This window comes from Cricetulus griseus, chromosome 5 (assembly GCF_003668045.3).
Source record: "Cricetulus griseus strain 17A/GY chromosome 5, alternate assembly CriGri-PICRH-1.0, whole genome shotgun sequence".
NCBI classification, from domain to species: Eukaryota; Metazoa; Chordata; class Mammalia; order Rodentia; family Cricetidae; genus Cricetulus; species Cricetulus griseus.
Window position 1 is genome coordinate 59,332,246 of NC_048598.1, and position 25,869 is coordinate 59,358,114.

At 40.7% G+C, this 25,869-nt stretch overlaps 1 protein-coding gene across 1 annotated transcript in view; it reads right to left on the reverse strand.

Annotated features, from left to right (window-relative positions):
• Thsd7b (thrombospondin type 1 domain containing 7B) overlaps positions 1-25,869 on the reverse strand; it is a 706,540-nt gene that overhangs the window by 564,607 nt on the left and 116,064 nt on the right. The gene's annotated exons all lie outside the window — the stretch shown is intronic.

The following is a 25,869-nucleotide window of genomic DNA, read 5'->3' on the forward strand; positions in this document are numbered from 1 at the left end:
AAAAAAATGCATCTAAAAATACAAGAATTCTTAATGTCTCGAATTTGTCATCATTACTTTAGAAACATCTACAATAGGTGTTAGTAAATTGGTTCCTTAGAAAATTTGCCAATGTAAAATTAGAAAAGAAAAGGAAGTCAGTAAATCACTGCTAGAAGTAGACATTTTATAAAAAAATACAGATAGTTTAATAATTGGATAATAGAAAGGTGTCATTTAAAAGGTAAATATAATAAAAGCCCAAAGTTCACAACATTTTGAAACCAATTAACATCAGGATCAGAAAGCACTTGACCTTCTTTTCCTTGATCATGGGTCATTTGTTTTCTGTCATCTGTCATAGGTCATTTGCAGAAAAGAGCTCCAATGCCTAAACATCTTTTGTCTGTCTGCATCCTTTGAAATGGAGCTTCACAGTAATTCCATCACCATGTCAAGTCCACATCTCTAGCCTTGAACTTAGGCTAGAGAGTTAACTTATTTTAGCTAATAATGCAGTGGAGTGACTATTAGTTCTGGAAAATGTTTCAAGAAACCTGGGATCTTCTTGTCACTATACTAGGCCTTCTAGTGATCTGGAAAGTAACATAGATGAGCCTGCTAGAGTATGGATGGCCACATAGATCAGAGATGAGTGAATACTTCCATCCACTAGGGATCAAGCAGCTTCCAGAAGATACTGATCTGGTTAGATAGAGACACAGAGTTCTTTCCAGGTCTTCTAGATAAGGTATCAAAAGAATCATATAGTTGACATATAGACCCAATGATAAAAATTTATTGTTTGTTTTAAGCTACTAACATTTGGAGTGTTTAGTATCAAGAAATATCTAATTTGCATAATTTAACTTTAGCAAATACTAGCTAGTCCACAAAACAAGAAACTTGAATCAATGGGAAAAGTTAAATTCTGCCTTATATTTTCTGCTTAAGAAAACAGGATATTTTTAAATTATGCCTGGTGTAATCACTAAAAATACATAACAAAAAAAATAACCTTTGGAAAGAGTTGTCTAGTGTGGTTCACTCTTGAAGTTGGTGTACAACGCTAATGAATAAGAAAGAAATTAGAATTTTAAAATGATAAACCAGGGAGTACTCAACATATTGTATAACAGATAATATATTTTAGTTTATATAGGCATAGATAATATATATACAACATATAGATAGTATATTGTAGTTTGTCTATTAGTATTAATATGCCTTAAAGGTATAACCCAATTATTGAAATCTATATTTTAAAAGTTTTTTTTCAGGAATGTATCATTTATGTGGTGGGATGAACACCTTGAAAATAACACCATTGTTTCCTGAGGCAATCCAGAACCCCACTGAGGGGACTTTTGAATCAAGTCACATGGAATGTCAATTTTACACTCTGCAAACACAGTAGAAAGTAATTAGAGAGCCTTGAGAGAAGTCACCTCTTGGGTATCCTGAAAACTGCCCTTTCCCTCAAAGACAAGATCTGAGGAAGGCACACATATTAAGTTATCATGTGGGAACCCTGTGATCTGTGCCACAGAAACAAGCCTAGTTCCACTTGCTGAAGGCCAAGAAACCACATTCAACAAAGGTGGTCTAAAAGATAGCAGTTATCTTTGTTCTGTCAGCTTCTACAACATGTTACAGCTGACTGGGCTGAGGTACAAGATCATCCCAGATGAGCTGGATCCAAAGCCCCCTGTTTGACATGCAGACTCCTTCATGATGTTATGCTCACTATGGTTTCCTGAGCCTTAATACTCTTTTCTCTTGCATTTTGCCTAGCCTTCTTCTAGACTCAAAATCCCTGCCAAAGCACCAGCTGTGTCTCTGATCCAGAACTGGACACATATACTACATAGAGTTCTGAGAAAGGGTAGAACCTTCATGTCTTCTATTCTTTCTCTTTGGCTTCTGGCCATGCTGTCCTTTATCACCATTGGACTGAAGCAACAGGGCAGGCTGAAACTGCAAGACTTTATAATAAAGAAAAAGCAAGAGACTTTTTCTTAATACAAACAGAGATGTTGAAGTCTACAAGATTCTGGGCAGGAGTCAATGAGTATAAACCAATAAATTTTCCATGTATGGCTGTCACTTCAAAGGACAAGACTATGAAATAAATATCCCCTTTCCTGATACATCCCTCTCTGTTATGGGAATTTATGGATGAATTAAAATAAACTTGAGTACTGAAGACATAGCTGTTAGGAGAGGGCTTCTCTAGCCAACCCAAAGCCCTGAGTTTAGTAACCAGTACTGAACACCAGTGTGGTGCCAGCTGAAAGGTAGAGGCAAAAGTGTCAGAAGTTCAAGATCACCTTTGGCTAAAAAATGAGTTCAAAGCCATCCTGGGATTCATGAAACCCTGCCTCAAAAACAAATGAATTAAAAAAAATACTGAGAATATTTGTTGTTGATTTTTTGCCTTGATTCTTACAAAACAATGCTGGGAGAACTAACAGTGAACAGAAATGTCTTATACATTAGTTCGATTTGAAGTGAAACCCTGTCGTCTTAGTTCCCAACTTCATATTATATTGGGGGCTTGTACCCAGATGACGACATGTCACACTTCCCCTAGCTGCAGGCTGCCAGCTAAGATTCTATCACTGCCACAGCCTCTTTCATCGTCCTGATGAGTTACTGACAGGACTGATAAATACATCTGAAGCCGCTGCTCTGTGGGGCTTTGATCAGACTCATTCATGATTCACCATTTTCCCTGAAGGATGGAATAGTAGAGCTATTGAAAAAGACTGCACACAAAGCAAGATGGGCTACACAAAAATACTTTTGTCCTTGGCTACCGAGCTCCTCAGAGCTCCTCAGAGCCCTGTATGTTCTGATTTAATCTGTTGGCTAGAGAAACATTGCTCTCAGATCCTGTCTTTTGTTTCTCAGTCCTGCTCTGAACCACAAGGGATGATGCTCCCCATATTCCCTCCTCAACAGGTCCCCATCCTGTTAAGGGCATTGGCAACTATAGTCTATATCCTATGTCAGGTCCTATAAGGCCTACATGCTTTCTGTAACACAGATCCTCATTAGCTGCCCCAGCACTGCAATGGTTCCCACCAATGACTGCTAAAGGATCCTTCACTATTCTGTTGTTCATGTCTAGAAATGGTAGCTGCTTCCAGTAGTAGCTAATTTCTGGAAATGCCCCACCCTTGTTTAGCTTCTCAGCGTGTGTAGTTATATATTGATTGCCAACTTGACAGGATCCAGTATCACCGTGGAGACAAATCACAGGCAGATCTTTGAGGGAGTGTATAGATGTACAGATGAAGATACACGAGACTTGGTTAAATATAGGTTAATTTTATTTCAGAGAGAAGTCACTTACATAAGAAATGGATATCCCTCAAGTTCCAGCTCCAAGGATCCTCACCCAGGCTGCTCTGGGAGACCCAACCAGCACCAAGAGAGAGCAAGCTGGAGTAGGGGCCCCAGACCAAATACCACACGCTCACTTATGCACCTGTGACCACGCCCAAATGGGTGTGGTCAGCGCCATAGGTAAGGCTGGGTGGATCTCTCACTATAGGAGTGTGTGGATTAGGTATTTGATATGGGAAGACCCATTGTAAATAGCTTGTAGCACTATCACATGGTGCCAGACTGAATTTAAAAAAAAAAAAAAAGAAAAGAAAAAGAAAGCAAGGTGAGCACCAGCATCCATCTCCATCGGCTTCCTGACTGTGGATGCCATGTGACCAGCCTCTCCAGACTCCTGCTGCTATGACTTCCCACCATGAGGGACTGCACCCTAAATCCTTCCTCTTTTATTTGCTTTTGTTTGATCGTCTGTCACAGCAGCAAGAAAAATAACTAACATGGCTTGTCTATCTTCGTCCACAATTTCTATTAATTAAGAGCACATCTGATGATGCCAATCTGATAGAGCCTTCTATGTTTCTTTACATTTCTTCTACCAGGAACTGGCAAACTGTGGGCATTGGGCCCAAAGGCTGCTTTGGTAAGTGATTTTCTCAGACTTCAGACATTCGCAATCACTTAAGTACCACATTCCCCACAGCTGGTTTGTGCTGTAGAGATAGGATTGAGTAATGGCAACAGAAACTTCGTGGTTCACAAAGTCAATGATGCTTCCAGCTGGCTTTTTGCAAGATATGTTTGCTGACTTCCACACTAAATCAAATAAAGCCCTCAATCCAGGCCACCCTGTCCCTTTGACCACTGTAGTGTAGAGCAGCATTGCCCAAGGGAAATAGGGACTGTGAAGCTTGTCATTTTCTAGCCATTAGAGTAAAAGGAAACCAGCAAAATCAATTGTAATAACCTAGCTGAAATAGAACGTCACTGGTTTATCCATGTTAAAAACAATTGAGTTATTTTTGTATTGTTTTCAAATCCTAGTGTGAACTCCACCCTTACAGAAAAATCTTATCTAAAACACAAAATATTTAGTGCAAATGCTATATTTCTATGTGGGTTTTGTGAATTTACTCTCATAAAGGTAGATACACACTATTCACCTATCAGAATGAATAAAAGTAAACAGATAAAACTAAATTTTGGAGAAGCAGAAAAACTAGTTTATTCATGCATTACCATTGAGGAAAACATGGTGTGTAGCCACTCTGAAAATGGTGTCTGTTAGAACTTAACTTCTAGCTACTGCAGGATTCAGCAATTTTTCTCTTGGGTGTTTATGCCAATTAAATAGAACCTTGGTTCACAGAGAGAGGGGGGATAGGGAGGGGAGGGAGAGGAGGGAGGGGAGAGGAAGAGGGAGAGAGAGAGAGAGAGAGAGAGAGAGAGAGAGAGAGAGAGAGAGAGAGAGAGAGAGAGAGAGAGAGAGAGCTCACAAACACTCATGTAAGATTAACCACAACCTGGAAAAAAAAAAGCAGAAGGTTTTCAGCAAATGAATAGTTAACAGATTGTGGTACAAACACAGCATAGGATTTCACTCAGTAATAAAAAGGAACTGAATAGAATATTACCACATGCAGACATGGACAGACACATCCCAATCCATCTAGTGGAAAGATGATTCAGTGGGTAAAGAACACCCGGGTTCTGATCTGACCCACACAAAAATCTGAGAAACCAGGGCTAGGAGTGGTGGGGTGCAGGGGCAGAGACAGGTGGATCCCTGTAACTGTAGCCAATCAGGAATCTCCAGGGTCAGTGACAGAGATGTGTGAGTGTCTTCGGTTATGTATGTGCCACAGAAAACATATATGACAGTCAAAGGACAATCACAGACGTCAGGTCTTTCCTTCTACCATGCAGATCCCATGGATCAAACTTAGGTTGTCATCTGGGAGGGTGTGCCTTTATCTACCTTGTCATCTGACTGGTCCATGTTGGGTCATTTCCTACAACTGCATCTGAATCTACACGATGAAGTTTTTATATAAATTTTTAAGAAAAAGATTCATACAGCTAACTTTCTCTGATAAAAGAGATTATCTAATATGTGACTAAACTGCGAGTATTTTTTTAAACCTACGCTAATTAAATTTCAATAAAAAATTAAAAACCTTTACTCCTTGGTGATACCACCAAAATTCCAAGCATCAGTGCTTACCCGAGGCCAGTGAGCAAATCATTGGACAGACAGCTATAAGTCCTCACCCAAATGGCTAAAAATATAGCTAAATTTGAGTCATTAGGAAGATGGCTCCACAAAACTACTTCCAAAAAGCACACTTCTGCAAAAACACACATTTCTATTCTAATAAGGCTATAATTCCAAAAAAGGTAATGATGCCTCTGGGGCATTAAGAACTAACCAGTTGTGACAAACTGTTTATAGAAATGCATTGTTCTCTTTCCACTGTTCCTCAGCCAGCTAACATGCGACTGTCTTCTGGTAAAGATACACATTTCTCCATAAAATTATCTTCTTAAAAAGAGAAAAATGTCTAAAACGAAGGTGAATTATTTTGGGTTACCATGTTTTCTCCTTCTGCACAAGTGGCAGCGTGTAGCATGATAATAAGTGGTGACAGCAATCATGCACAGGACGACTGGTGCTAAAGGTTCTCTCTTTGACAACTTGACAAATGAAATCAAGATGAGGCAGACATCCCAGAAACAAAGGAACGGAGTGCTCAGGGCTCCTCAGCATGCCTGGCTGCCTGCCATGTGGAGGGGTCACTGGAGGCACATGGGGATTCCTGGGGTCTGAAGCACTGGAGAAAGAACTGAAGGGTCCAGAGGTTCTTGCTGTTTGGGGGAACTGCTGTGATTAGCATCTGAGCAAGGGACAGGACAACCCCATCCTTGCACAGTGTAACTTGTGCAAGGCTGCTACACATGAGCTGCCACTAGAGGACAGAGTGAGATTCTGTCCTTCAAATGGACAGAAATGGGATCAGATTTAGGGAAAATAAGGAGGGATGACTTTGGTCTGGAAAGAAATCTCTGTCCCTCAGTGTGTCAAAGGCCTTCTACCATCAGTCTTCTTTTGTCTCTGGGCTTTGTGAGATTGCTCCACTCAAGCTGGAACACCATTTGTATTACCCATGAATGAACCCTTGCATCTGCTGTCCCATCCTGCCTGGTGCCCATGCACCATCTCTTTTTAATCAGTCTTGATATTTGAACCCAGCTGACTGTTTCATTCATGTCCTGTATTTCCACAGTCATGACAAAAAACAGTTGCCATTCCTTGTTCAACTATCTGTTCCCAGTGCTACACCTGATATCTCCCTGATCCCTACTTTAACCCTCACAAACCTCAGGCAGGAATTATCACATCTGTTTAAAGACAAGTAAACTTTAAATCACAACTGTTACACAGTGAGAGGAAGGTCACCCATCTGGAGCTATCAGGGTCAACATCCAAACATTTTTTATGACATCATTTCTAGACCCTACAATAGTCTTAATCTGGGACATAATCATTAGTCAAACAACATTTAAAGAGAGTCTATATGGATGTCAGTAAATGAGCTATATTCTTGAGGACCCAGTAAATTAAGTAAAAAGATTCTTAAAATATGATGACATAGGAATGTCACGTAAAGAAATATACTAAGTGTTTAAGGCTTCTCAAAGAGATAACATCACTGAAGGTTTGCAGGATATATGGAAATTTTGTAGGTCAAGTTAAAGGCAGGATGTGGGGACATGGGGAGATGAGATGATGTAGTTTAGACAGAGAAAATGTCATGATCGAAGGCACAACATTATAAAAGTCCATGGAGTGTTTGCAATTCTTCTGCAGCATTCTAGACACACTGCCAAGAACAGGGCAGGAGGTTTCCTTTGTCAAGTAGGAACTAGAAGTTATTCTACAGGTAACGTGAAGCCTCAAAAGGACTTTGAAGTGGAAGGCGATCAGGCCATGTGGGTCTCTCTTTCATTTAGTCAAGTACATATTGAGTACCAAGCATTGTGTTGAAGCTGGAGACACAAATAAGAGCTTTCAGATGAATGATGGGAAAAACCAAAGAAATCAACTGTTATTACAGAAAACTACCATACCTCTTAGCAGAGTGTGACAAAGAATGGGTCAGGGAGCTGGGAGCATTATTTGAAATGGGAGGAAGATGATGTGGTGGATATTAAGAGAGAGGGATCTGGTGTCCCTGGAAGGTACACAGAGAGTAATTGGTACATTCCAACTGTGAATAGACAGTATTTGAGGATTCTCCTAAAGAGAGTGATTAAAGTATTCTGCACCTTACTTGAATGATGTCAGGTACAAGGAGAGTCATAACTGGGACTCTGTGAATCTTTAGATAGCCAAGTTTCCAATAATGTCTAGAAATTGTAAAGAAGGGAAAAGTGTAGTAAATTTGTGGAGGAGATAATCTGAATTCAAATTTATAAACACTGAGAGGAAACTGCCAAAAATTAACCAAGGAAAGTTGTATAGATGGAAAATACTGGGAACAGATTCCAGTGCATAGGGATGATGTGCTTTTTATTATTATTTTTCCACTGCTAATGGTTATTTGCCTAATGGTCAATGTTCAAGAGACTGATTCCAAAAATAGCATATATTTTACTTAAAGTATAGATTCCTAACGTAATGCTTTTGTGTTGGCCTTCTCATTCCACAGGTGCCCTAAATGTCGCAGGTCAAATTCTCTACAAATCTGTAACCTGAGCTGACAAGTGTCTATTGGCTTTATCCTGAAGCTGTATTTTGTGTGATGATGGCATCCTCAGAGAGTGGTGAGACATGTGTTGTGAATCTTTATGCTCTTGCAGGGTTGTGATGATCCTAGGTAGATACGTATGTTTTCACAGATGTTCTCAGTTTGTCCTTGGGGCATCTACGCTCTTAGAGGCTTCTTTACCTTTGATTAGCTGTGGTCTTTGTAATCTCATTACCAGTAGGTGAAACATCGCTTTGCAGCCATCATTTATTTTATTCTTATGTTGAAAGACAATAAGAAGTAGGTATACTTTCTGATCTTATGATTGAATAATTGCAGAAAAATATAATAACTCTTGGACAGTGTTACATGGGTATTGATTTCAATATCATGAAAACTTAACAAGCTTAAAATTTTAATCTTTGTTTTTTTCAGAATTTAATAATACTATAAAATAAGACATAGACACACACACACACACACACACACACACACACACACACACGCGCGCGCACACACAGACACACACACACACACACACACACACACACACACACACACACATATATATATATATATATATATGAGAATTGAAGACTCACTTTCAGCAGCAGCCCTCTATATCTAAAGATGACAAGAAAGTTCAGAGTTCTGACCCATGAAAGGAAAGTGTTGCCACTGATGGAACTAAAACTGGAAATAAGACACAAAGCATGGTTCCTTAGGCCACACAGATAATAACAGCTCTTGCCTTATCTGGACATTTGCAAATGTAATACTTTTAGCTAAGACAGAGCATTATCTCTGAACACAACTACCCCAAATCGGAAGAAGACAGAATTTGGAGATTCCTGATAAGATCTTTAAAAGTTAGAGAGTGGCTTTGTGTGACTGCTTACCATCGAATTTTAAAAGCCATGTAGGTATTTTATGGGGTGAGGCATCACTTATTACTGCATAGAGAAGGGAGGGTGAGGCCTGAGAGACTAACAAAGCCTGTTCGCATGACAGCCCACATAAAGGCCTGAGAATTGGCACCTTGACAAGCTGTTTCATACGTCCATATTTGCCCCGAATATTGTTCTTATGCCACTGAGAAAATGAAATGGCCCCACTATGACATGAAAACCAAGTCATCACTCCTAAGTGCAAGCTCTCACCTGCTTCCCATGGACCATACTCCTATAGAGGCCTCGTGGCACAATGGTGGCAGGTCTGACTCCATGCACCATAATCCGCTGTTTTCCTCCTGGCTGCTGTGAGCAGCCCCTTTGTTAGTTTGTCATGGGGTATTTGTCTTGCTTCCAATCTTTTCACTCTTCTAGGAGCCCTTCTTGCCACTGCAATTCTATCTTAAATTCCAATCCCATTTTTGCTGTTGTTGCCTGTTTTCTAGTTAGGAATAGTAACTCTGAATTATGGATCCATGATCTTTCACCCATGGTACCAGAATATATACATGGATATGCCTATACACTCAGAGAAAGAGAAAAAGACACAGAGAGAGATCATACTACACACACGCACACACACTATTTCTCTCCCATTAGTTGACCCTAGTACAGCAACAATATGCCATGGAAATTCAGGCTTGGAATAAATATTCTTGTATTATAGAGTGGAAGTGTCAGTGTGGCTGATTACAGCAAGCCTAGGTACTCTCTAACATAAATACACTAACTGTATTACATTTGTAAAAATGTAAAGTAGTTGCAGCTTGAAAAGTGTCTGACCTCCAGTACCTGGGGTGAAGAATCATAAGCTTTCACTGTCTTTCACATTAATCTCATTATTTAGGAGGATTTGGCAAAGTATTTACATTGTGTACTTGATTAATCCAGAGGCTAAATTGAAACACCAGTGGTTTCCTATTTAATAAGTTCACCTACAGAACTGTGGTCAAATTCAAGCTGCAATAATACATTAAGGTGCATTACCATGTCTAGACACACTTCATATACCATCTAATATTCCCAGAGAATGCCTCCTGCCCAAGCATATTATTTTCTTAATGAAATAAACCTCAGAAATGCCTGTGAGACCCAACCAACAGACAGAATGAGGAAGTACCTGCAGCCTGCCTCTTCTCCCCCAGCTCCGAGCTTCCTCGGGCAGCTTTACAGCTGCTGGTGCTGTTGAATGAGTGTTTTAATCAGAGGTGAGTGTGTCCGTTTTCTCAGCAGGTAAGCAGATATGCTACATTATTCCTAACTGAGGTCAAAGTTGCAGCAACTTGCCAAAAGTCCCCTTTGATTTCCCCCTATCCTCAAATGTGCATGTATTGTTACCATCTTAGTTTAAACAATAAAAATTGGGCTACCATTCTGAAAAGTCCCGGGGAGAGGAAATGCATATTAGAGGATTAGGCAAGCTTTTAAGAGATTCATCTGCCAACTTATTCACACATCAAGCCTTCATTAGTATCAGAAGGGCACAGTAGTAGAAGCCAGTCATGCAGAGTGTGAGGTCACACCAGCTGGGCGGGTATCCTCACATGCGACCTTACCATATGACAACCCCTTCATTTTCTCATCTCTGAAATGACTACCTACTTTCGAGAGTTCTTGTGAAGGTGGAATATAATTTCCCCCTGAAGCTCGCAGCACCATGTCTAACACACAGCTCTCCCTGACTGGGAGTGAACTGGGCAGACACAAACTCATATGTAAGGTCGGGTGGACTAATTTTATCACCCACTGCTGCACTTTTCCAGTCCTCTTTTACCTGACACCTGTGTGTTCTCATTCCAGTATTTAAAGAAATCAAGGTATATTCATGGGAATACCATTGGATAACCAATTGTATTGGGGCAGCTTGGCCCAATGCGCATGGTCTTCTCTGGGAATTAGTGGACCCGATAAGAACCAGAAGCAAGAGGTTGCATGCTCTCTTGGATGGTGGTTCAGCTGACAGCAAGCCACAGCTTGGAGTTTCCCCATCACCTTTTTGGAAGGAGGTTGCAGAGCAGAGGTGGAGAGCTGATTCCCCTGCTGGAGCTGCGGAATAGCTGGTGATGCAGCCTGATAACTGGTGATGTGGCCCTGGATTCTTCATATAATCTTGTACATGGGTTTTGATATTATAATCATTGTACACGGGTTTTGATATTAACAAAATGTAACACCATCCCCAGACTTCCCTGACAGTAGCAGATATTTTGGGAACATGATAGGGAATCAGAAAGCATGAGCATGAGGGGTTCCCACAGTTTGGAAGGGACTCTTCAACATAGGGATAATTATTTAGCAGGAGTGAGGTTTCATTCTGCAAAAAAAGAGATCTCCAAAGACTGCCTGCAGCCAGGTAGAATCAGACATCAGGCAGATATCAAGGCAGAATGGAGTCCCAGGGAAACTTAAGAGGAAATGTGACTGTCTTGTATCTGTCAAGAGCAGAGTGACAAGCTTAGAGGCCTCAAAGTTCCCTTCTTCACTGATACTTCAGTTTCATTCAAGACTGATGAAGCAGAAAGCTTCAGAGACAATGGCTACCTCATAAGTAATCTCGGTGGACACATGCTTGATAACCAGAAGATCACAGTGTTAAGGTACAACTTCAGCAAATGGAGGCTCCAATTGAATATTCTAATAGCTCAACAAGTAACTCATACCCAAAAACAATGTTAAGTTGTAGCAAGATTTTATCTTGGACATCTGGTGTTAAGTATAAAAAATTATGTGTACTTTAGTTATCTAAGGTATGTGTGTGTGTGTGTGTGTGTGTGTGTGTGTGTGTGTGATTATGTCAGTGTGTGTGTGTGTGTGTGTGTGTGTGTGTGTGTGTGTGTGTGTTTATGTCAATGTGTATGTGTGTGTGGAAGTAACATCGGGTCTCCTCTATTGCTCTCTGCAGTAGAATCAGAAGTCACTGATTGGCTAGACTAGCTGTTCAGTGGGCTCCAGGGGTCCTCTTATCTCCTCTCCTTTTCCCAGGTTTTAAGACTACAGACGTACTCCCTCCTTTTGTAGGTGGGTTTTGGGAATCAGAACTCCACCCTCATGTTTGTGTGGCAAGTACTTTACAGACTAAGCATTCTTCCCAAGCCTCTAACTCATTTTACTTGCTCTGTCTCACCATTTGTGCTAGTGTATAGAGGAATGACAAGACCAGGACCACTGCATACTGAGAGTCTGTAGTTCAACAGGATAAACAGAAATTGCATTATGCAGGAAGTGGTAGTGGGTAAACAAAGCAGAGTCTGGAGGAATGGTATGTTTTCATTCCAGACTGGGCAAACTGCATTCCTAGAGCTCCAGGGATGAGATAGTGTCAGAGACTTATAAAATGGCCATGTGGATGGGTATACAGACAGCAAAGATGGAAATGCTATGAGATGAGTTTGTGGGAGGTGGAGGACTGATCCTGGGATGGATTTATGGGACAGTTCATAAATGGTTGCCATGACAATAAAGAACAGGCACCACCCACCTTTACACCACAGGAATGTGTAAGGGAAGGGCCAGTTCTGAGCTGTGAAACATCTAAGGAAGACAGGTGTTTAAACTTTAATGGACTGAATAAAAGTACTCCAGGGCTGAAAATAATTGAAAACGTTAAGCTGTGGGGATGGCTATAAGCAGTCATGGCTCTGAGCTGTTTTGGAAACTGCAGAGAAGGTCCAGTCCTCAGCAGCACGTGAGGAGTTGTGACCTCAGCAATGAGCCAGCCCTGAAGTCACACAGCAGCAGCAGCAGCAGTGGCAGCATCAGCACGAGGTCCCAGAACAATGTCAAACATCTGAACTGAGCTGTGCTTTGGAAACCAAAACCACATGGCTAATTTCAGACACTGAATGCAAACAGGAGCTGGAACCCTGACCAGGTGGAGTGCCATCCAAGGCCCTCTGTAGGAAATGCAGGCGCCTTTGAACTTCAGTTTTCTCATTAAGTAAACAAGGAATTTGCCTTCCCCCTCCACAAAGTTTTTGATGACAGAAGCACAGCTAACCAGTATAAGACAAAAAAAAAAAAAAAGAGCATGTTAATGCTGTGTGTTTGTGTGTGTATGCCAGCATGGAACTTCATGCTTCATGGCAGGACACATAGCCAGGTCTCCCGAAAGAATTAGAGCAGAAAACCAGTTCTGGAAAGCAATCACTCTCTGTTTCTACTTGATGTTTGCTTCCATGTCCTCTGTCTTCCCAGCAAGAATCCAATGAAACAGTGCTCTCTATCACTCCAAAGCTTATGCTGTATTTGTGATTAGCAGAGGTTGACTTTTCTCTATCTGTCTCTGACCCCACATTTTAGATCATGTGGTTGTCCCAGTTCCTGGCCTGAAGAGGCAGGTCACATGTGCCTGCCTGGCTCCTAGAGTTCTCCTTGAGTCAGGGCAGAGGGCAGAGCATAGAGAATATGTCTTTAAAAAGGGAATGGGTTGACAGGCAGCCACCAAAGGAAATTGGCTACATAAAAACCCATGAAATTACAAGGACTGTCATAAAGATGTGTTCAGGCAGAATTATGAGATGCTAAGGTAAATCTGTCTGAGTGCTTTGGAATTGAATGCTAAATTCCTTGAGGCCTGTGTGAGCTCAGGTAAGTACATACCCTAGGTAGCATACACAGCACTGCTACATTGGGAAAGCATATAATTAGCTTTGTTATTTAAATCAGTTGATTTTGGAGAGAATGTGAACCACATTGTTTGAGAAATCCCAAAGCAGCCTGCTAAATGTGCTAATGAGAGCATGACAGCCATCCATTATGAACCCTGTGGACACAGTGGGGAACCTGAGCTGCCTGCACCCAGTGATGGCAGGGAGCTGTGGCTCACACACACCTCTCCAATGTCATTAAAAGGACCTTGGGTTTGGTTGTCCAATATTTAATAATTACCTGAATGCCACACAGGTACTGAACTTGCTGAATGATCTGATACACTCAGAATAACAAGTTGCATTTGGACAGAGAAAGAATCGACTCTTCAGGCTTTCCTATTAATCTGCTAACCTTCCCTTCAAAACTAAAACTCGGCTGTCAGCCTCTGGAAAAAGAGGCATGTTTCATAACTTACATGGGTCTTTTTTCCCCACAAATTTCCTTCAAAAGACTGTTACCCAAAGACAATCAAGCCCAAGGTCTTCAGTGGTAATACAGCTGTCTCTTGTACAAACTCCTGGTGATTAAGTCGCAAAAATCCTTGCTGAAGTGGAAGACCAGACATCTAATAAAGTATCTCTCCTCCAAACTCTAGATCATGTTGAACTGAAATCTTCCTTCAGAAATGGTAACTGTATAAACTTGATTTCAGTGGTAGAATTGTCATGGTCTTCAGTACACTTGAATTACAGAATGAGAGGGTAAAATATATACTTTTCCAAAACCACTGACTGTGATGAAAAGTGTTTTATCTAACACTTTTGACTGTAGATAGCATTGTTGAAAATCTTGTCAATAAGATTGTTTATGCTATATTGCCCTAACTCATATTGTAGACTTGACACAGCTTAGAATCACCTCAAAGAAAGGAGTTTCAATTGAATATTGTCTTTAACATGGTCTGTGGGCATTTCTGTGAGTGATTGTCTTGATTCTTAATTGACATAGAAAGGCCAAACCTAGTGTAGATAGTACCATTCCCTAGGTGAGCAGTCTTGCACTGTACAAGGAACTTGAACATGAGCCAAAGCAAACCAGAAATGGAGGCAGATAGCAAGTAGGCAGAGAAAACAGCATTCCTCCATGATTTCTGCTTCAAGTTTCTGCTTGAATTTCTGCCCAGAGTTCCCTTGATGATGGACGGTAACTTGCAAGCAGAAACAAAACCTTTACTCCCTTAAATTGCTTTTGGTCATGGTATTTGCCACAGCAACACAATGAAATGCCACTACTTAATGATTTTTTAGGTGCTGCACTAAGATAGAAATGTAACTAAGGCATGCTCTCTCTTTGCAAATAATTTATGACTTAGTACAGATCAAACAGTATAAACTTCATAATAATTACCAGTGGCCTCAGTTAGTGAATAAGCATGGCAATTACCCAGTGGGAAAGAATCCCAGGAGAGTCCAGGATTAGAAGATAGGAGGAGGACTCTGGTGGTTAGTGAAGTCTAGGCACAGTAGGTGATCCTTCCAGCTGAGTATGAAGAATGGGTGGGATTCAAAGCTAGAGGAAAGAAGAGAGCTTATGGTGTCAGTGGGAAAATCCAAGAAGGACACCAGAGCACTTGAAATAGAGATTGCTTGACAGCTGCAAGGACAGAAGGTTGCTACCAGGTGTTGGTTTGCAACTAGGGCTGATATTGCCTCCTTGAGACAGTTGACAATGTCCCAATGTCTGGAGACATTATTATTATTATTATTATTATTATTATTATTATTATTATTAGAGATGAGGTATTGGAATTTAATGGATACATGTCAGAGATAATAAATATCCTTCAGTATGCAGATTAATCCTCATGACAAAGACCTGCCTCCCACAAAACTTCACAGGTTTTCACACAGCTTCACCTGATAGTAAAGGAAAGGCTCAGTGAGTACAAAAGGCTGTGGAAAGTAGAGAAGAAAGGGATGGAGAAATGCTAACTGATGCGTTCTTCTGCTGTTAGACAGGAGGAAGATGTTCTGGGCTAGGGAGATGGCTCAGTTTATCAAGTTCTTACTGCACAAGAATAGTGACTTTAGTTCAGTCCCCAGGACCTATGTAATAAGGCCAGGATTGTTGATATGTGCCTGTGATCCCAGCACTGTAGAGACAGACACAGAAAGACCCTGGAGGCTCACCGGCTTGTCATCCTAGGTGAATCAGCAAGATATGGGTTTAAAAAATGTAAAGAGACCTATCTTAAAAATCAAGGTGGAGAGCTACTGGGAAGAAACCTAAGGTTGACCTCTGTTCTTCAGACACATGTGCACACATGCATCACAATGCACAACACACAAACACACACATACACAAGATGTTCTAATGTACTGATATGCACCAGGACCACTCAAGAGATGATGATAAACTATACATTTCTACAGATTAAAGAAGGGTTTTGAATGTTATACCATAAAGAAATAATAAACTTTAAGAAGACAGATACATTTAACATCATTTGCATGTGAATACAATCTCTACGTGTATTGAAATGTCATATCACCTCAATCATGTCTACAACAGTATGTTCAGAAGAAAGAACTTCAGTGTCTTGGTCTCTCTCAGAGAAGATTCTATTACACTGAGCTGCAGGTAATATAGAGGCTACCAGTCAAAGTACCAAGAATAAAGGCCAGGGAAGTACTCAGCTCTAAATGAGACATCTATACTACTACCTCTAAAGCTCAGGGAACATCATAAGAGGGAAAGCAAAGAATAGAGAGATAAGAGACAGAAAGGCATGTTGCAAAATGATGTCTTCTGGACACAACAAAGCTGTTGCTCTCACTAGAGCAACAAATGAACTCACTAGAGCACTTGTTACTCTCAAAAGACCCCCATAAAATTGAGCTAATCAAAATTTCATAATGGAAGGAAGAAGGGTTCATGAGGACTCCCCTGTCTCTGATGGATAGTGACAGTATTTGGTCCTAGGGGAAGATATATCACTTTTTCCAGTGATGTAGTCTATAATAAGTTGCCCATGATCCAGGAAGTACACCCCCTAACACACACACACACACACACACACACACAAGACAAGCAAGTAGGAGACAAATGTATTGGGAAGTCAGATTTCATCAGGAAAGGGAATGAGAGCAGATGTTGTCTGAACACAGACTAAATTATTATCACACATGCAATGGTAAAGGGAAATGTATAAATAATTCAACTCAAAGAGGTTAAAAAGAGAGAGGATGACTACTGTTTAAAAAGCAAGTAGTACATAAAGTTTAAGGTCACTCTTTCACATCTCAGTTTCAACTTTGCTATACTAAAGGTCTGATCCATTGGAGGGATATTCCCTGTCACCATGGTTTTACCTCCCATAATTCATGATCAGCCATAGCCAAAAATGGTCAATGGAAAATTCCAGAGTTAAAGTTTATTATGTGGGTGCTGTATAACATCATAAAAAATTTACAGAGACTGCTTGCCAAGCTTCAGCATAAACCCATGAATAAGAAGAGCTCCTAGAGAAATGCAGTAAAAGCACGTTTTTCCAGTAGTAAGATAATCTCCTTATGGAAGGTCTACCACTTCTTACCACTGGTCCCAGACAGAGCAGGTCCTTTGAACACTAGTTGTTCATCATCAATGTTAGGAGGGCGAGTCAAACTACTAGTAAAATCTGACACCTTTAGGATAGTGCTATTCATGAGAATGATACAATTACATAAGCTATTTCACAAAAGGCTGTTTCTTACCTATTTTTTCTCATACCACACCCTGCTATGATTTTTTATAACACCCACCCACCTAAAATTGTTTGAAATGGGATAGATCAAGATTTTAATTTGTATTGACTGACCATCCCAGGAGAACGCAGGGATTTTGCCCATACTCTGACCTGCTACCATCTTGGACTAGAAAATTACCCATCTGACTTTTGAAAAGCAGGAATTCCTTAGATGTTTATAAAATTAACAAACAACAGCATATGTGTTGTATATGCTAATAAAAAATAAAACAGTGTGATTATTGATGGAAACAAACAGGCTGGCACTGTGGTAGAAAATATGGTAAGCCTATACTTTATTCAAGTCACAGGCTAGAAACAGAGGCAAGCAGTGGGGACACAATGACAGTAAAGGTGAAAAGGACTCCAACTGGAGTGCTGAGAGCAGAACAGAGGAAAGTTGAGACCCGGAACAGGGCTGGGGAGGGAGATATCATTGCTGCTTTTCAGTGAAGGGGCAAGAAGATAGCAGGGTGGCTCTATGTCACCTGCCTGAGAGCAGAAGAGACTTTAAAGATTATGTTTGTGTATTTATGTACGTTCTAGTTTTGTCTCTCTTGCTTTGATAAAATATGCTGGTAAAAGTAACTTATGGGAGAAAGAGCCTTATTTTAGTTTGTATTACTAATTCCAGGTAACAGGCCATCTTTGTGGGCCAGTCAAGGCAGGGACAGTTGATCACATCATATAAAAAAAGGAAAGAGTATAATCTACTCAGCTTTACCACTCTCAACATAGTTCAGGGCCTCCTGGGAAGGTAATAGTGGCACCTGCAGTAAGAAGGGTCTTCCCACATCAGTTAAGTAACTGAAACAATCTCCTACAAGAATGTCCATAGGCAAATCCGGTGTAGCAAATTCTTCTCTGTCACTCTCTTCCTGGGTGATTCCCCAGGTGACTGACAACTAAAGTTGATCATTTCTCTCTCTCTCTCTCTCTCTCTCTCTCTCTCTCTCTCTCTCTCTCTCTCTCTCCTCTTCTCCTCCCTCCTCTCTCTCTCTCTCTCTCTCTCTCTCTCTCTCTCTCTCTCTCTCTCTCTCTCTCTCTCTCTCTCTGTGTGTGTAAGAGAAAGAGATGCAGACAGAGACAAAGAGAATATGCACATGCCACTGTACACGCACGAAAATTTAAGGAGAACTTGTAGAACTTGTAGGAATTGATTCTCTCCTTCCACAGTGGAATGCAAGTCATTAGCTTTGCTTAGCATGAATTTTTACCTGCTGAGCCATCACATTGACCCATAATTCTTATGCATATACATTGGCCATATATAGGTCTGAGCTTAATATACAGCCTTCCTATTTTGAAAGACAAAGTGAAGCAGAACCACATCTATATCTACTGTGTGTGTACAGTTTTATTTTCATTCATAGTCGTTTTGTGGGTTCTGTGCATGAGCTCATATTTGATTTTAATGGCTTATCATACTCCTCAAATAAAAATGAGCTGAATGTGTCTATGCATGGAAGTGATGGTGGCCAGTGATTACCCACACAGCATAGTAACGCCCTGTAATAGCAGGCAAGTGGGATAGATGGAAGAAAAAGATGAGTAGAGAAGACATCTATGTTTGTCAAAATCAGTAAAGAAGGCTGCAGAAATACAGGGCTCCCTTGCTCTCCAAAACGACTCAACAGCTCTTCTCAAACCTATGCAAATCCAGCATGAACTCCAGGTTCTCTGTTCCAGTTTTCAGTAGCAGGTGCACTTATCTCTTAGAAACAAACCAGATGTTAATTCTGTGACATGCATGGGGCTGGAATGTATGGCGGGGTATCTTTTTTTTTGGGGGGGGGGCGTTTTTTGAGACAGGGTTTCTCTGTGGCTTTGGAGGCTGTCCTGGAACTAGCTCTTGTAGACCAGGCTGGCCTTGAACTCACAGAGATCCACCTGCCTCTGCCTCCCGAGTGCTGGGATTAAAGGCGTGCGCCACCAACGCCCGGTTTTTATGATTTGTTTGTTTGTTTGTTTGTTGTATGGCAGTGTATCTTATTGGTATGGAAGGAGGACTTTCTGGCATCTAGCAGACTTTTTGGATGCTAAGCATCCAACAATGATTAAAGGGAATTTCCTAGTCTACATTATCACTAGAATCAAGTTTGAGAAACAATAATGTTCATCATATAAATAAAGATCAGAAGAAAAACGTACCTTTACCCAGGGTCACAAGGAGAGACCATGGACAATTAGACATGAAGTCTCATGATGGGTCCTATACCATGATGAAAGCATCTTGGTCAGGAACAAAGGGATTCTACACAGGCATGTAGAATCTTTGGCTCTCAACAACAATGCACTCTAAAAAACTGGAATTTTCCAAGGAATCTCGGAAGAAGGGATGGACTAAAGCCTGGAGCTAGACACAGGGGGATCTCGTCTTCCTGAAAGAAATTGCACATTGTTCTAAAAACTTGTCAGACCATCATGCAGGAGAAAGGAACTGAGACATTAGTGATGGGCAGCACCATACCTTGGCCAGGACCCTCTCTATTGGTCCATAAATCTTATGCCTGATGGGTGGACCCTGAAATCATATTTGGCGGTTTTTTAGAACTCTTTCTTCTTGCCAATATAGTCACATTTAATAAGTCTCTCTCATTACACACTACTAACTGTGACTTTAATTAGACTTTTGAGGATGAGTGGCCAAGCATGGCTTGTAAGGGCAAGATAAGGGTCCGTGTCTGACCCTAACTCCAGTACACTAGCTTATCCTACATATGAAAATTAGCATCACATATCCTCTCTAAAGTTAGTGAGTTTTCTCCCTGTAGTTTTTAAATTATCCTTTGCCTTACTGTCTGTGAAAGAACAAAAGAGTTCATGTAGCATATTAGGTTAGAAACTGTCAAGAGTATTTTTACATCAACCTTTACAAAACAGACCAAGCTGTAATTTCAAGAAATTACAAGGTAGTTCGTACATGTGTGTAGAACAAAGCATTTTGTTCAAAAATGAAAGACTGAAAAGAAAGCATTTAAAATCACTTATGTCTCCAGTAGCTAATAACAGGCACAATGTATGAACAGGCACTGTCCTTTTATGAACTGTATATTTTATTATGCTCCCCACATTTCTTAAATATTATTGTGTTTATTTTCATGCTTTTTATTTTGCATGTGTGCAGGCCAATATGCCTTGGCACACACGAGGAGAACAGAGGAACAATTTGCAGAGCTTAGTTCTCTCCTTTGACCACCATTTTGTGATCCCCACCATTACATCTGTAGCAAACAAAAATGTGGAATAAATTTGATATTCATGCAAACATATGGATTTCTCTAAGAAAGGTTCTCAAGGAAAGTCCCCTGAGCTGGGGAAAATAGCTCACTTGGGAGAGTACTTGGCTAGCATCACAAGGAAGTGGGTTTGGTCTCCAGCATGAATGGGTGTGGTACATTAATGCCAGTACATTCTGATGTTGAAGGCAGAAGGATCCAAAGTTAAGGTCCTCCAAGGTTACATAACAAGTTCAAGGCCAAAGTCCTGATGAGTGTGGGTGGAGGGTGGTGATTAGTGAGAAAGGTATAGGGAAATGGAGAGGGAGGTGGAGGCAGAGATGGAGATATATACCCAGAGAGAGAGAGAGAGAGGGAGAGAGAGAGAGAGAAAGGGGGGAGGAGGAGGGAGGGAGGGAGGGCAGGAGGGAGGGAGGGAGGGAGGGAGATGGAGTCAGAGACATATAGATGGGGAGAGACACAGAGACAGACAGTGAGAGGAGAGAATATAAGAAGCAAATAAATAAAAAGGAAGGAAGGAAGGAAGGAAGGAAGGAAGGAAGGAAGGATGTTCCTTTTTTGTCAAATTGAATTGAAACACATGCACATACACACATACACATGCTAGTCATATATCAATACTGATAGCACAATGGAATTTAATTTTATTTGAACAAATTGATGGGGAATAACCTTCTGTATATATGTTTCTCTTACTGGTTGATGAATAAAACACTGATTGGTTGGCAGCCAGACAGGAAGTACTTACTTCTAATGTAAGTAAAAATCTACATTAAGGTACATGCTGTCAACTAGATCATGATTTCTAATAGCAAAAGAAGACATTCTGAAGAATGGCATCTAAAGACACCACATAGTCTTGTGGCCCAAGACTGATATGTCCTATAGTTTACTTTCTATAGAAGCTGGTTTACTTCTGTTTTTATTAAATATTTTTTTCAAAAGTTTCCATCCTTCCTCTATCTTCATAACATTTAATGATGTACCTCAAAACCTATGGACTCCAGACAAAGCCTCTCCTGCAAATGGAAAATTTTGGTCACAGTTTGATTTCCTTATCCTGCCCAACTTGCATACAGACTCTTTTCCTTATTTTTTTCCTAATATAGGATAGAACAAATATGAAACCATTAAGGCTTTATGTTTCTCTGAAGCACCTGGGAGATGGATCAGCAAGTTAAAGCATTTCCCTTGCAAGAATAAGTGTCTGAATTGATATAGCACCCATGTAAAACTCTGGGCTATGTGATGCATGCTTTTAATACCAGCTCTGGGAGATTCAAGAAAGGTGAATGCTGGGCATCACTGACCAGTCAGTCTAGCTTAATCAGTAGGGTTCAGGATCAGTGAGAGACCTTGGCTTAAAAAATAAGGTTCAGAGTGCTTAAGGAAGACACTGGCTTCCACAAATGCACATCTGCACACACACACACACACACACACACACACACACACACACACACACACACACACACATTACATGGACAGCTCAATTATTCAATTAGTTGCCACTAAAGCCATTCCAACTTGTGTCAGTACTATTCATGCTCTGAAAAGTGGCCCACACAGTATTCCACAGTTTATGATGCCTATTTGTTTCATGGATATTAAAAAATAGTATTGCATCAATTAACCCAGGATTAATGTGCTATCTAGGTGATCCATAGTTGAATAAAAAATGTACAGCTTAATTCATCATGCAGAGTTTGTTGAGGTTTTGTTGGTTATAAATATACTCTCTAGAGACCTGTCACTGTTGATACATGCCATAATCTCTCCCTTAAGAACCAAAATGATACAACAATCCCTGCACAGTTCCTGGGTATGTATTGCACCTTTGTTAACACTTAATGACCCTCATGTAATCTCTGAGTTCTGAACAGATCACAAACTCCATTTATCTCTCACTGATGTAAATTTTATAAGCTGTCTTCTATTACCTTGCACTTTTTTCATGACTTGTTTCTTCTCTGATACAGAAATATATGACACCAGGCACCTCTATTATTTTCCACAGATCTCCTGCCTTCACCTGTCCATTAAACAGCCATACATCTTGATTCCTGGCTGATATTATTCAAATCCACAGGGCAAACCTTTAATTGCTAGTATGTTTTAGGTCTGATTTACACATGTCTATGGTAATCAGTGCAAAATTTAGTCATCTAAATATCTTCTGGCATAGTTTAAGCTGCCCACAGTTTGTCTCCCTTAATATGACAAATGTTGGATTTAACTGTAGCCTCATTCACTGCTGTCCTCTCTCACAACATAAACATTTACTACCTGGAACTAAGACAGCCCTCTATCCTGACTCCAGAACATCTGCCTCCATGCAATTAGTCATTGTGATTATATGAAATAGAAAACCTGTCATTACCTTCATAGATTTAAATGTGATATTTAAATGTTGAAAACTAAGAGAACACAAAGTCCAAGCTGATTGTCATGTAATCAGCCAGGAAGGAAATACTTTAAATAATACTAATTTAGGAAAAATTTATATTTTCATTATGTACATATGCACAAATAGTTTATATATTCACATATATAACCTAAATATTTGAATTTGTTCATAAAGCCCAACATTATTGACAAGATGAGTCACATACATTTATACGTAGTTATGGTTAAATTGTTTGTCCATTCTTGAGACAGGCTTTCAGCTTTGGCTGTCCTTAGAGTACTCTATTTTTAAACCCTATGGCTGTAGAAAATATTGAAGAATAGAAAATATAAATTTGCCTCTTTTCGTGCAAGGGTATTTTTCATATGAAATCACTTTGCCAAATATAAAATGTTCAACAAATGTGAAACAAGGCATACAATAGGTAATTAATCCAAATGTGCTAGCATTAATTGGGTTGATATATCTAATGACCTAGGTATATGTGTTTATCTTTCAAAGGGGCCAGGACAGTCACCTTGGTTTCCTCTTGCAGCTTTGATTGTGGACGAGGGCTGGGCAATACAAGAAGGACTTAGTAAGTACACCAGAAGAATAAAGCATAGGAGAGTTCATTTATCTCCTTCCTACACATACCAGTGCCTTTCAGTGCCCACAGGGGTCCTGAAGATGGTGTGTTACTCGAATGAGCAGTGCAGCCAGGACTTCCAGTTGCATGGTTTTGGAGGCAGCCATTATGTTTCTCATACTTAAAGGCATGAAAACAAATTCTCACTCTGCTTTGCCAACAGCCCAGGTTTTTCCTCTCAATAATCAGAGCCCTATATCCATGGACTCCTTGTTGGGAGATTCAGCACAGATATGAAGGCAGTAAGGGATTGCTGTGTCTGTACTGGACTTGTACAGATGCTTCTACTTTTCTTGATTTACTTTTTGATAATTTCTCAATGTAAGGTATTCTAGTCCTACACACATACTTCCCCTCCTACTTGCAGGGAACCCTCCTTTCCCACAGATCATCCTCCTGCTTTTTCATTTTGTGGCATTTCCTGTTGCCTGTTTGGTTTCTGGTAAGCCATCAAGTTTGATTGGGGTTGCATTCATGAGCATGGGTGGGGGCTGATTTACTAGAACATGGGCAATTTGCCAGTGGATATGCCACTGAAGATAATGTCTCTTCTGCAACCAACTATTCAATGTACACTTCCTATAACTATACCTGTGAGTTCATGAGTATAATGTCCATTTTATCATGTCAGGAAGACAAAGACACTTTTGTCAGTATTTCTCAAACAACATAGTATAACAGCTATTAAACAGTATTTACACTGTGTTAGATATTTTAAGTACTCTGCAGATATTTTAAAGATCAACAAAGAGAATGTGTAAGCCACAGGTAAATACTATACCGTTTCTTTTTCTTTTGTTAGTAACATAATTCATTATTAATCCTTTGGAAACTTCACATCATGCACCTCAATTCTGCTCACCTTCAAGTTCCTCCATATTTGCCCCCAACACCTACAGTATCCCCCCAAATATTTAAAAACAAAATAAAAAAACCACCTTGCTCCTCTGTCTTTCTAGCCTCTCCAACATCTCTTCATTCATCCTAGTGGCACTGGGAGCTGTAGGGTGTCACAGAGTATACCCTTTTGTCCAATCAGCCCCACTTGCAAATGTTCACTGAAATGAGTCTAGTTCAAGTCCTCTTGCCTCTGGCACACCATCATCAAGGCCTCTTGCCTCTGGCACACCATCATCACTGGACCCTCACCAAAACTCCTCTTGGATATCACGCTGTTGCCTTAGTCATAGAGATCCTGCAGCTATGGCTGGACAGTACCAGTCCCTTCACCCACTCCAGCGGGTCACAGATGGTGTAAATGTTAGGGTGGTTGTAGCTGGATGTTTCTCTGTGTCCAGTAGCTTCTTATAAAATAATCATTCAGAGGCTTAATGTTAATTATAATTGTTTGGCCAATGACTCAGGCTTCTTATTGGCTAGCTCTTACATTAAATTAATCAATTTCTACTAACTAATGTATCACCACATGACCCAGTGGTGCTCTGGCGTCTTGCTCCTTGGGTGGTTGCTGGTGTCTCTCAGACTCTGTCCTTCTCCTATATCTCTGCTTGAATTTCCCACATAGCTATTTTCTGCCCTGGCATAGACCAAAGCAGATTTATTCACCAACCAATAAAAGCAACATATATTTGCAGCCTACAGAAGGACATCCTACATTGGTGGGTCACCCAAGGCCCAGAATGGAGGCTTGGGTAGTAGCTGAGCTGATCAGTCTGTGGACCCTTAGACAAGGGGCAGAGTCAGCTCTCCTAGGCTCATGCCCTCTGGACCTGCTCTTTCACACATGTGGTGAGGGGTGGGGTCATCTTTTCTGAGTGCTGGTGGGAGATGGGGTAGGGGTGTGCTCTCCCATAAAGGGAGGAACCAGCTCTCCTCTGCAATGTCGACCAAGGGGTAGAGCCAGCTATCCCAGGGTCAGTGAAGGACTGGGCCAACTCAGCACAGTCCTCAGATTTCAACATGCATGGTTGCTATGGCTTTCTGTGGTAACATGGGCCATAGATATCAACATAGACCCTAGCTGCAGCAGGACCATGGACCCAGACATGACATTAGGCTGTGGTTCAGCCAAGGGCCCCAGCTGGCAGTACAGGTCACCCAGATCAGTATGGCTCCAGAAGCAGCATGGCTCTTGGATACCAGCATGGCTCTTGGATACCAACATGGCCACAGGTGGCTGACCAGACCCAAAGCATCTACACAGACTTCAGAGTGGTTACAGGAGCCACAAAG